The sequence below is a fragment of the Lycium ferocissimum genome, chromosome 12 (assembly GCF_029784015.1).
Source record: "Lycium ferocissimum isolate CSIRO_LF1 chromosome 12, AGI_CSIRO_Lferr_CH_V1, whole genome shotgun sequence".
Lineage (NCBI taxonomy): Eukaryota > Viridiplantae > Streptophyta > Magnoliopsida > Solanales > Solanaceae > Lycium > Lycium ferocissimum.
Genome location: NC_081353.1, coordinates 43617256 through 43628294, shown reverse-complemented (window position 1 = coordinate 43628294; position 11039 = coordinate 43617256).

Genomic DNA, 11039 nt, shown 5'->3' with positions numbered 1-11039 from the left:
TCCAAGATCCTTAATTTTGAATGTTTGTTGTAATGCAGCCTTTGTTTCTTCAATAAGCTTCAAACTATCACCTGTTACCAACATGTCATCCATATATACAAGTATGATTATTGTTCCATTTTTACGTATTTTTGACAAAGAGTGAATGATCATGTTGGCTTTGTTTGAACTTGAACTTAATTAGACCATCTGTTAACTTGGCATTCTATTGTCTTGGTGCATGTTTCAATCTATAAAGGGATTTAATCAGTCTGCACACTGATTTCTCCCCCTGGCTGCCAAATCCCTTTGGTAATTCCATGTAGATTCCATTCTCTAGGTCCCCTTGAAGGAATGTGTTATACACATCTATTTGATGAATGTGCCATTTCCTAGAAGCAGCAATTGATAGGACAATCCTAACTGTAACCATTTTCATAACTGGTGAAAAGGTTTCATGGTAATTAATCCCTTCTTTTTGGCTATACCCCTTAGCCATTTAACCTTGCTTTAAATCTTTCAATCTCACTTATTGCCTTATACTTTATCTTGTATATCCACTTACAACCAACAGTACTATTCCCTTGTGGTAGTAAAACAACCTCCCATGTGTTGTTATTTTCTAAAGCAGTTATCTCTTCTTTCATGGCTTGAACCCATCTTAGATCCCGAATGGCTTCTGAGTATGTTCTTGGTTCTGATTCTGCAAAAAAAGCTGCAACGAATACTTGATACTTTGAGCTTAGACCCTCATAGTTGATGTACTTGTTTAGGTTGTATGGTGTTTCTTCATGTACATTCAAGGAAACAAAATCCTTCATCCATATATGTGGTTTCTTTCCTCTACTAGATTTTCTCTGATCTTGACTAGGTTAAACTTGAATTTGCTCGTTGTGAACCATATTGTCAACTTGCACTGGTTGTTCTTGTATTAAATCTGGCACTGCTTCATGCAACTGTACTTCTGAGTTTTGTGCTTCAATTTTGAGTTTGTTCTTGACTTGTGTCATTCACCACCTGGTTGTTAGACTGCATACGGTGATCAACAGCCACATATGACCCGAAATTAATGAATTTAGGCCAATCTGTAGGACTGAGACAATCTTGTACATTGTCTAGAAATAGGTATTTGGATATTGAGTCTTTTTGATGGAATGGAAATATTTCTACCTTGAAGACCACATCCCTATTGACAAAAAATGACTTATTAGTTAAATCAAGCAGTATATAACCTTTTTGTAATTCAGAATAGCCCATGTGTACAACAGTTTTCACTCTTGATTCTAGTTTATCATGCTGTGTAGGATCCTTGGCAAACACTAAGCACCCTAGAACTCTAAGATGATTTAATGAAGGTTTTCTAGCATGAAACTTCTCATAAGGAGATAAATTGTTCAAAACACTAGTTGCCAGCCTGTTTATTATATAGACTGCAGCTTGAACACAGTGTCCCCAATGTATGATTGCTATATGAGCTTGAAATCTTATAGCTCTAGCAACTTCTAAAATGTGTCTATGTTTTCTTTCAGCCACTCCACTTTGTTGTGGAGTGTAGACATATGTTCTTTGATACATTATTCCAAGTTTGGTAAACATCTCAGTACATACAGTGTTCAAGAATTCTACCATTACCAGTTTTAATAATTTTTATGGTTCTGTCATATTGATTTTTAAAAATTAAAAGAACTGTTGTAAGCATATACATACATCAGACTTATTTTTCAGTAAACACACCCATGTGAACCTTGAAAAATCATCAACAATTGTCAAGAAAAACTTGTTTGCATCAAAAGTAGGAATTTTATATGGTCCCCAAAGGTCAACATGTAGCATATCCAATCTGTTGAAGCTTTTAATACTACTAGATGGAAAAGAAACTCTAGTTTGCTTAGCACAAGGACACACTACACAAGTATCAATGCTATTTTTCACATTTTGAATACTACAAGGAAACTGCTTATTTGGAACTGTATAGGAACTATGTCCAAGCCTTTTATGCCACAATGTGATGTCTTGTTTTGTATTTGATAGCTGAACTGCTAGACTGACTGTTTTTTCATTAATCTTGTATTGATTCTGTAGGAGGTATAGGCCACCCATTAGTCTACCAATCGCTTCACCTTCCCAATAAAGAGATCCTGAAAAGCACAAAAGTCAGGGAAAAAAGATACAAAACACTGCAATTCTTTAGTAAGCTTAGAAACTGATAACAAATTATACTTGAATTGTAGAATTAAGAAAACATTTGATATAGTACTAGTTTGAGAAATTGAACTTGTCCCTGTATGAGTAACTTGTGACACATCCCCATTTGATAGATGTACTTTCTTAGGAATCATAGTCTCATTTATAGAGTTTTTGTTGAGTAAATCAGAACTAGAAGTCATGTGATTGGTAGCACCGGTGTTTATTATTCACTCAGTGACCTTTGGATGCTAGCAATGACATATCTTCTATCATACCATCTACTATACCTGCTGCATTGGCTGATGGAAGTGGATTGCCAGAAGACTGTCCTTGACTTAGTAGCTTCACAATCTGATCATACTGATCTCTGGTAAATGGTCCATCTCCACCTTGTTGACTAGTGCTTGCTTGATTACCAGTATTTCCTCCTTGAACCGTCATTTGTGCACACAAACTGTTAGTGTTTTGACCACTACTGCAGCCTCTCATCTGATTATACCCTCCATTTGTAACTTGATCCACTTGTCCCAAAGCAGTTTTACCATAACACTGCATATTCTGATTCATATTCTCATTATTCATCTCGACTTTGCCCTGCACAATACAAGTTGTTCCTCCATACTCTTGATTCCTTCCATATCCTTGATTTCTACCATAGCCTTGATTTACTTTTAACTTGAAGTCTGCAAGATACCCTATGAGTTTATAGCAAGTAGTTTTGTTTCATTTGCACTTGCAGTAATCACACACCAAGTTATATTTGGTATTTTTCTTGAACCTTGACTCAATATTTGTTCTGGTGTACAGAGCAGTATCAAATTGAGCAACTGCAGATACAGGATTGGGTCCTAACACACTAGCTGTAGCAGTTATTGTCTTTTGTGACTCATCACTAATAATCAAGGAATATGCCTGATTAACACTAGGCATGAGATTCATCATAAGAAATTGACTTCTTGCCTGAGCACATGGATCATTCAGCCCAATCAAGAACTGAAATAGCTTTAGTCTTTGTAAATGTATCATAGAATTCCTTGACTTAGGGCAATCACAACCAGGAGTAGGCACCATTAACTCAAACTCCACCCACAAAGTTTTCAACTTAGAGAAATACACAGTCACTGATGTTGTTCCTTGAGTCATAGTGGCAATTTCTTTATGCAAGTTGTAGGTTCTTGAACCATCAACCTTACTAAATCTTTCACACAACTCTTGCCACACAGCCTGAGCACAAGAAGCATACATAATTCCTCCAAGAAGACTCTTAGAAACAGCATAAATCATCCCTGACAAAACTATTGCATTAACCCTTTCCCAATGATCCCACATTGACTCAGGGTATTTGTCTTTACTACATTTTCCATTCACCGATCCCAATTTGTTTCCACTTAGCAGAGCAATTTTCATTGAACTAAACCAGATGTCAAAGTTTTCAATACCAACTCAATACATTAGAACTAAAGATCAACCAGCTGACATATTTACTAAGGGTCTTGCAAAGGTTCAGCATGAGCACTTCAAGCTAGGGGTTCTTAATATCTTTACACCACCTAGCTTAAGGGGAAGTGTAGAATAATATCAAGAAGGGTAGTTTAGTCTTATCCTGGTCAGGCAGTTAGTTAGGTAATTAGTTGAGTAGTTAGTTGAATAAGTGGCGGTTAGTGATCAACTAAGTGTTGAGTCATTAGCATCTAACCGTATGGATTAGTGTGTGTGTGTGTATATATATATATATCACTCATGTACTCATTGGTACAATTACCATGAAATAATATCTTCTCTCTACTTTTCATTTCTCTCTGTCTTTACTTTATTCTTCATTCTTCCACCTACAGTTCATATTAATGGAGTTCATGTCTATGAACACCTAATCTCATCTTCTTTCTTGGATTGTAACATCTATGCTAACGAAAATTAAGCACAAAAAATAAATCAATGGCAGAATAATAAAAGCCGCGTAAAAGCCAAATATGAAGAGGTTATAGTAATTTAGTATGCACAACATCTTTAGCCGTCTCATGCCACTTGAAAATTGAAACTGTAATTTCTTAAACTGGAATTAAAGATATTGACAATCCACTTTCAAAATTTTGACTCAGCAATTATCAAATATTTCAAAATGGAAAGCACCAAAAGAAACATGTGGACAAGATCAAATAAATTTGTAAGCATCAAAAGTGTATTATTAAATTAATTTTTAAATACAATAAGTTGCTGCGTACCAGTAACTGATCACACTTGTGAGTCTCGTCAAACCAACTAAAATTGGGATATGCGCCTACCACAGTAGTCCATCAGTTCTTGTTTCGAGAAGATAGTAGGATCATCAATAATTAGAGTTGTCAATATGGGCTTGGTCCGTGAAACCGGCCCAACCCAACCCTTTATTTAAGTAGGGTTGGGCTATGATTTCTTTGGCCTATATAGAAGTCAGGCTTAAAAGCCTAGCCTCTCTTGGCCCGCCGGCCTCGGGTTGGGTGGTCGACCCCGAGACAGAAAAGAATAATAAATAAATAAATTTTTAAAAAATATATAAGTAAATTAAACAAAAAGATAAAAAGTAATGAGAAAAAAGAATGTACTTACTACTAAGTAGTAATTAGAAACTGGAGTAATACTTGTTAGTCTTATAATTTATATTATGTTTAATTTTTTTTAACGTGATCTGACTTAGTGATTAAAAATAATAATTTTTATTTATTCTCTTGATGTGGATTTGCGCAAGAATGGGTGGTAGAATATTCTATTTCATATTGCAAAAGTTTCGTGTTCAAATTGTACCAAAAATCACTTAGAAAATGTTATTTCGGAAGACGAAAAAAACTTAAAAAGGCCGCGCCGTCTACAACGCGGCTTGACTTAGGGGTACAGGTTGGGGGCCATTTCTTGGCCCTTCAATTAAAAGGGCTAGCCCGTCCTAGCTTCATTTAATTCTTTGGCCTTTTAAAAATTTAAGGGGGTTGGGTTAGTTGGCCGGCCATTTAACTGACTATTCGTCATCCGAAATATGATCTATGGCTTGCTTGGCACTAAGTGCAAGACTGTTGTCACATGAAAAAGTATAAAAATAAAGACAAGATATTCTAAATAATTACTCCCTTCGTCCCATAATAAGTGTCACCTTATTCAAATTTTTTTCGCATAATAAGTGTCACCTTAGGAAATCTAGACATAAACTGACTAGTTTTTTTAAAATTTTATCCTTAGACAATAAAGTAACATCTAAATGATGATTGGAAAAGCTACATAGTAACTTGGTATTATTGGATTCTCAATGTCAAAAGGTTTACTTCTTGTGCATGCTCTAATCAAGAGGTAAAAATAATTTATTTTTATTATAAGGGTAATTTGGTAAACTTCACATTGCATTATTAGTTTCTTAATATGAATGTTTTTAGCTAAGGTGACACTTATTATGGGACATAGGGAGTATATTATTCATTCACCATTTTTGAAAAAAAAAAGTATGAAAGCTAAAAGTCCTATGACAAAAGGGGACTCAAATGAAATAAATGGGAATGCTAAAAGTCCTACACAATTAAAATATAGACTACAAAGATGTAAAATATAGCTAAATATGTGTGTTTCTCGCCTGTCATCAGTGGCCTAGGCAACGGACTCTGGGGATTTTCAATTTATTTTAGTTTTAATTTGTATTAAAACTTGAATATTTGAACATGTAAAACTTAAAGAATTCAAAACAGAAAAATCAAGGCTAATAATTTGATTAAATAGAATTTTGAGCCTTTTTTAACCAAAGATTGTACAAATTTGGTGTGTTTGGGTCAAATATACCTCTGAACTTTGCGAAAATGTCTAGATATGCCCTTCATTTCCCTTCGTTTAAAGTTTGGCTCATATGTGCCCCTGCCGTCCAACTTTTGGCACATATATACACCAAGGACGTTAAATGCATTGCTGAAATTTTCATTACCATTAAATATATTTTTTAACATTAGAAATTGCCACGTGGCATGGTGCAAATGACCGTTGCACATGTGCATTGATTAGTGAAAAGGCTCTGGTTGATTTTGGTCACAATCTTTAGCAAGAAATTATACACAACGACCTTAAAAATTGATGGTCTTGAGTTCTAACCCCTGCTTGCATCATGAAAAACTTTCAAGGTCAAAAGTTCAAGATCATCCGCCTCGAAGATCATTCTTGTAAATCACCCACCAAATTAGTAGCAAGTTATACGCTTAAAGAAATATTTTAGCAAATAGAGAAAGGAACTTAATTTAAGTCGCTTAAACTAAAAGGTAAATGAACTTAATTTAAGTCGCTTAAACTGAAAGGTTATCATACTCTGAATTAAGAAAACTTGTAAATCTATTTCAACTTGTACTCTTTTTTTACTTGCAAAATTAATATTTTCTCTTACAAGAGCAAAATTTTCGTTTGTGTTTTTTTTCTTAATCCAATTCATACCTAAGAAAAGTGTAATTTGAGCTAAAATACTATTTAACAAATAATAATCTAATGGTGTGGCATATGGATCATCGGTGAATAAGATCCAATCTAGTTTGTGTTGGGCTCAACTTGTCTCAAAATCTAGTCCAAGTCCAGCAGATGCTGGACATTTGATTGACGATTCCAAGATTATTTCTAGACACATTTCAATAAGGGAATTTTACATAAATGACTACACTTTGGGGGTTTAAATTTTGCCATAGCTACAGTTTCAATATTTACATTTCGTAGCTACAGTTACCCCGCTGTATTCGAAAAATGGCTCGCTGTATTCATAAAACGGCCTAGCTGTATTCATGAATACAACGAATAAAAAAATTCAAAAATTCTTTTCAACCGTATTCAAGTCATATGTATTCAACTCAAGCTTGTATTCATGTCAAATGTATTCATCTATAGCTACTTTTACATTGTATTTAAAACCGATTGTATACAAAAAAAAAAATCCTTCAAAATACACCCCAAAACACAGAATTTTGCACTAAAAAATTTAATGAATACACTAAAAAACTGAATACAAAGAAATAAATTTCACTATATTCATTTGTATACACTTCAAAATTCACTGTATTCATTTGTATACAAGAAAATAAATTAACGAATACACTCAAAACTTAATACAAGAAATAAAATTCCAGCCAAATTCTGACCAGATCTGGTTGTTTCCATCCAGATATGACCGCTGCGGAGTTGTAAGTCGTCGTCGTCAAAAGAGAGAGACGACGAACAACAACAACAACCACGGCCAACAGCAACAACATAGAACTCAACAACAACTAACGAATACACTCAAATACTCAATACAAAAAATAAATTCAACAGATCTGGAGAAGATGATGACCGAAGAAAGAAGGGGAAGGAGCAGTGCCGATGGTGGCGACAGATCTGGAGGAAAAATGAGGTGGTGTGTCTTAATTCGACCCTTTTTAATTGATACATAATGGCTCATTTTGCTCTTCTCCATGTTCTGTTAAGCTTCCCCAACTTCTGTTTCCTTTTCCTCCATCCTTATTTCTTGAGATCTATGTTTTTTTATGTATTCATACAGACAAAAGATTAGCACCAATAAAAAAGCAAGACCTTCACATTTACAAATACTCCATCAATAGTTCCATTCTTCTTTATTCTTTCCTGCTCTCTCTCTTTCCGAAGATTTGTGTGGTGACACCAGAGAGAGAGAGTTTGAAGGTGAGAGCCATGGCGAAGCTATTCATGTGGTTCTGGAGTTTGGTTTTAGTTGGGTTTTTTGTGCACAGTAGATTAGTAGATTCTTATGAATTTGAGGAATTCTTTTACAATAAAGCCGTCTTCTTCTGCTCCGACAACCACCACCGCCGGCGGAACTCCGATAACGTCGGCCATGGTGGTGGCGGTAAGGAGAGAGAAAATGGAAGAGAGATCAGAAGGGACGTTAGAGAGAGAGAGAGTTGTAGACGTTAGAGAGAGGAGGAGGAGGAGGAGAGAGTTATGTATTTTTACCTTAATAGCTAATTAGTGTCATTAACATACAACTTTTAGTTATGGGATGTAATTATTTTAAACTATAGCTACTATATATAAATATGTAGTAGAGTTAGTTATGCTATGTAGAATTCCCTTTCAATAAGTTGTAGAGATGGCGTAATGTGTTGCTATTGGGCAAGATTCTTCTAGTTATATTTGTTGACCTACTTTTTTCTAAACTAATCAATGATCAAATGCAATTTTATATTTTAACAATTTTAACAACATCCTTGTTTTCCTTGTTTTCTTTGAGCCGAGGGTCTTTCGGAAACAGCCTCCCCACCTTTCAAGGTGGGGGTAAGGTCTGCGTACACTTTACCCTCCCCAGACCTCACATTGTGGGATTCAATTGAGTATGTTGTTGTTGTTATTAACAATTTTAACAACATACATTTTCATATATAAATATGTGGAATTGTTATGAATTAATAGCGATATAGCAAAAACACAATTAACAAAGCTTTAAAATATAAAGAGAAAGGGAGTAATGGTAGAAGCAAATAAGAGAGGCTGCCTTTTGTTTCTTTCAATTGTATTTCAACTTTCCATCGAATACAATGCAATTTATAGGACAAAAAGTAAAGTAGGTAACTTGTACACAACATCAAATAGTAAGGGATATGGGTTGTCTGAACAACATGGGCATCCATTCTCTTATGGGTTGTCCTGAACAACATGGGCATCCATTCTCTTATAGTATGGGTTGTCCTGAACAACATGGGCATCCATTCTTTTACTACTATTTACTTTGACTATTTACAACACTCCCCCTTGGATGTCCATGTAAAAAGAAATTCTAGTGAAAGAAAAGGTGTACATAGTTATTCGTAATACGCATTGTTTGCTGCCTCATTAAAAACCTTACCAGGAAAACCCAGTGGGACAAAACCTTGGTTAAGGGAAAAAGAGTGCAGCGCGTATTTACTCCCCCTGATGAAAACATTACTTAATGTCTCGGAGATGACGCATTCCAATTTTGTATATCATCTTCTCAAATGTTGAGGTTGACAATGCTTTAGTGAACATATCCGCCAAATTATCACTTGAACGAACTGTTGAACATCTATTTCACCTTTCTTTTGAAGATCATGAGTGAAGAAAAAATTTTGGCGAAATGTGCTTTGTTGTCTCCTTTAATGTATCCTCCTCTTGGTTGAGCTATGCGTACGGCATTGTCTTCATACAATGTTGTTGGAATATCTCTTTCCAAAGCAAGGCCACGTATGTCTCACGGATGTGTTGAGTTATTGATCTCAACCAAACACATTCTTGACTTGCTTCATGAATTGCTATTATCTCTGCATGATTTGAAGAAGTAGCAACCGTAGTTTGTTTGGTTGAACGCCATGATATTGTTGTACCTCCACATGTAAATAAATAACCAGTCTGAGATCGACCTTTATGTGGGTCAGACAAATATCCTGCATCTGCATAACCAATTAGTTGTGGGTCTGATTCATTTGAATAAAACAGTCCCATGTCAATGGTGCCTCGAAGGTATCTGAATATATGCTTAATACCATTCCAATGTCTTCTTGTTGGGGAAGAACTAAATCTTGCTAATAAGCTTACGGAAAGCTATATCTGGTCGAGAATTATTGGCAAGATACATTAATGCCCCAATTGCACTAAGATATGGTATTTCAGCACCAACAAGCTCTTCGTCATTTTCATAAGGTCGAAATGGATCTTTATTAATATCAAGTGATCTCACAACCATCGGGGTACTTAATGGATGCGCTTTATCCATGTAAAATCTCTTTAAAATATTTTCAGTATATGTTGATTGATGGACAAATATTCCGCTTGTAAAATGCTCAATTTGTAGACCAAGACAAAATTTTGTCTTTCGAATCTTTCATTTCAAATTCCTTTTTTCAAACATTCTACCGCCTTTGGAAGCTCTTGGAGTTCGATAATATTCAAGTCATCAACATATACGGCAATTATGACAAATTCGGATCCGGACCTTTTCATAAAAACACAAGGACAAATAGGATCACTTTTATATCCTTCCTTTGTAAAAAATTCGCTAAGGCGATTGTACCACATCCATACGATTGTTTCAATCCATATAAGGATTTACGAAGCTTTATTGAACAAGTTTCTCGTGAATTTTTATGCTTCGTGTACTTTGAATCCTTCGAGGATTTTTATAAAAATGTCGTGGTCTAATGAGCCATATAAATAGGCTGTGACAACATCCATCAACCGCATATCAAGTTTTTCACGAACTGCTAGATTTATTAGATACCTGAAGGTAATTGCATCCACCACAGGAGAATATGTCTCCACATAATCAATGCCAGACCTTTGCGAAAATCCTTGTGCCACAAGCCGTGCTTTATGTCTTACGACTTCACCTTTTTCATTTCGTTTTCGCACAAACACCCATTTGTACCTATTGGTTTGACATCTTCGAGGTGTTCGGACTGCGATCCGAAAACTTCACGTTTTTCAAGTGAAGTCAGTGCTCGCTTGAATTGCGTCTTTCCATTTTGGCCAATCATTTCTCTGTCTACATTCATCAATAGATTTTGGCTCAAGATTCTCATCTTGTTGCATTATTTCAACAGCAACATTATAGGCAAAAGTATTGTCGACCACAATATCATTTCGGTTCCACCTTTTTCCCGTCGAGATATAACTTATTGAGATTTCATCATTCTCAATGTTTACAGGTACCTGGACCTTCTCTGTGGTCTTATCATTTGTTATATCTCGAGGCTCTTTTTGAGCAATTGCCTCCATATGATGATCATTTTGATCATTCACTCCCTTTCTTTTTCGAGGATTTTTATCCTTAGAACCGATTGGTCTACCACGTTTGAGATGTGGCCTAGACTCATTTGCATTAACCATTTGTCCTACCGGGACATCAACTCGAACTGGAGTAT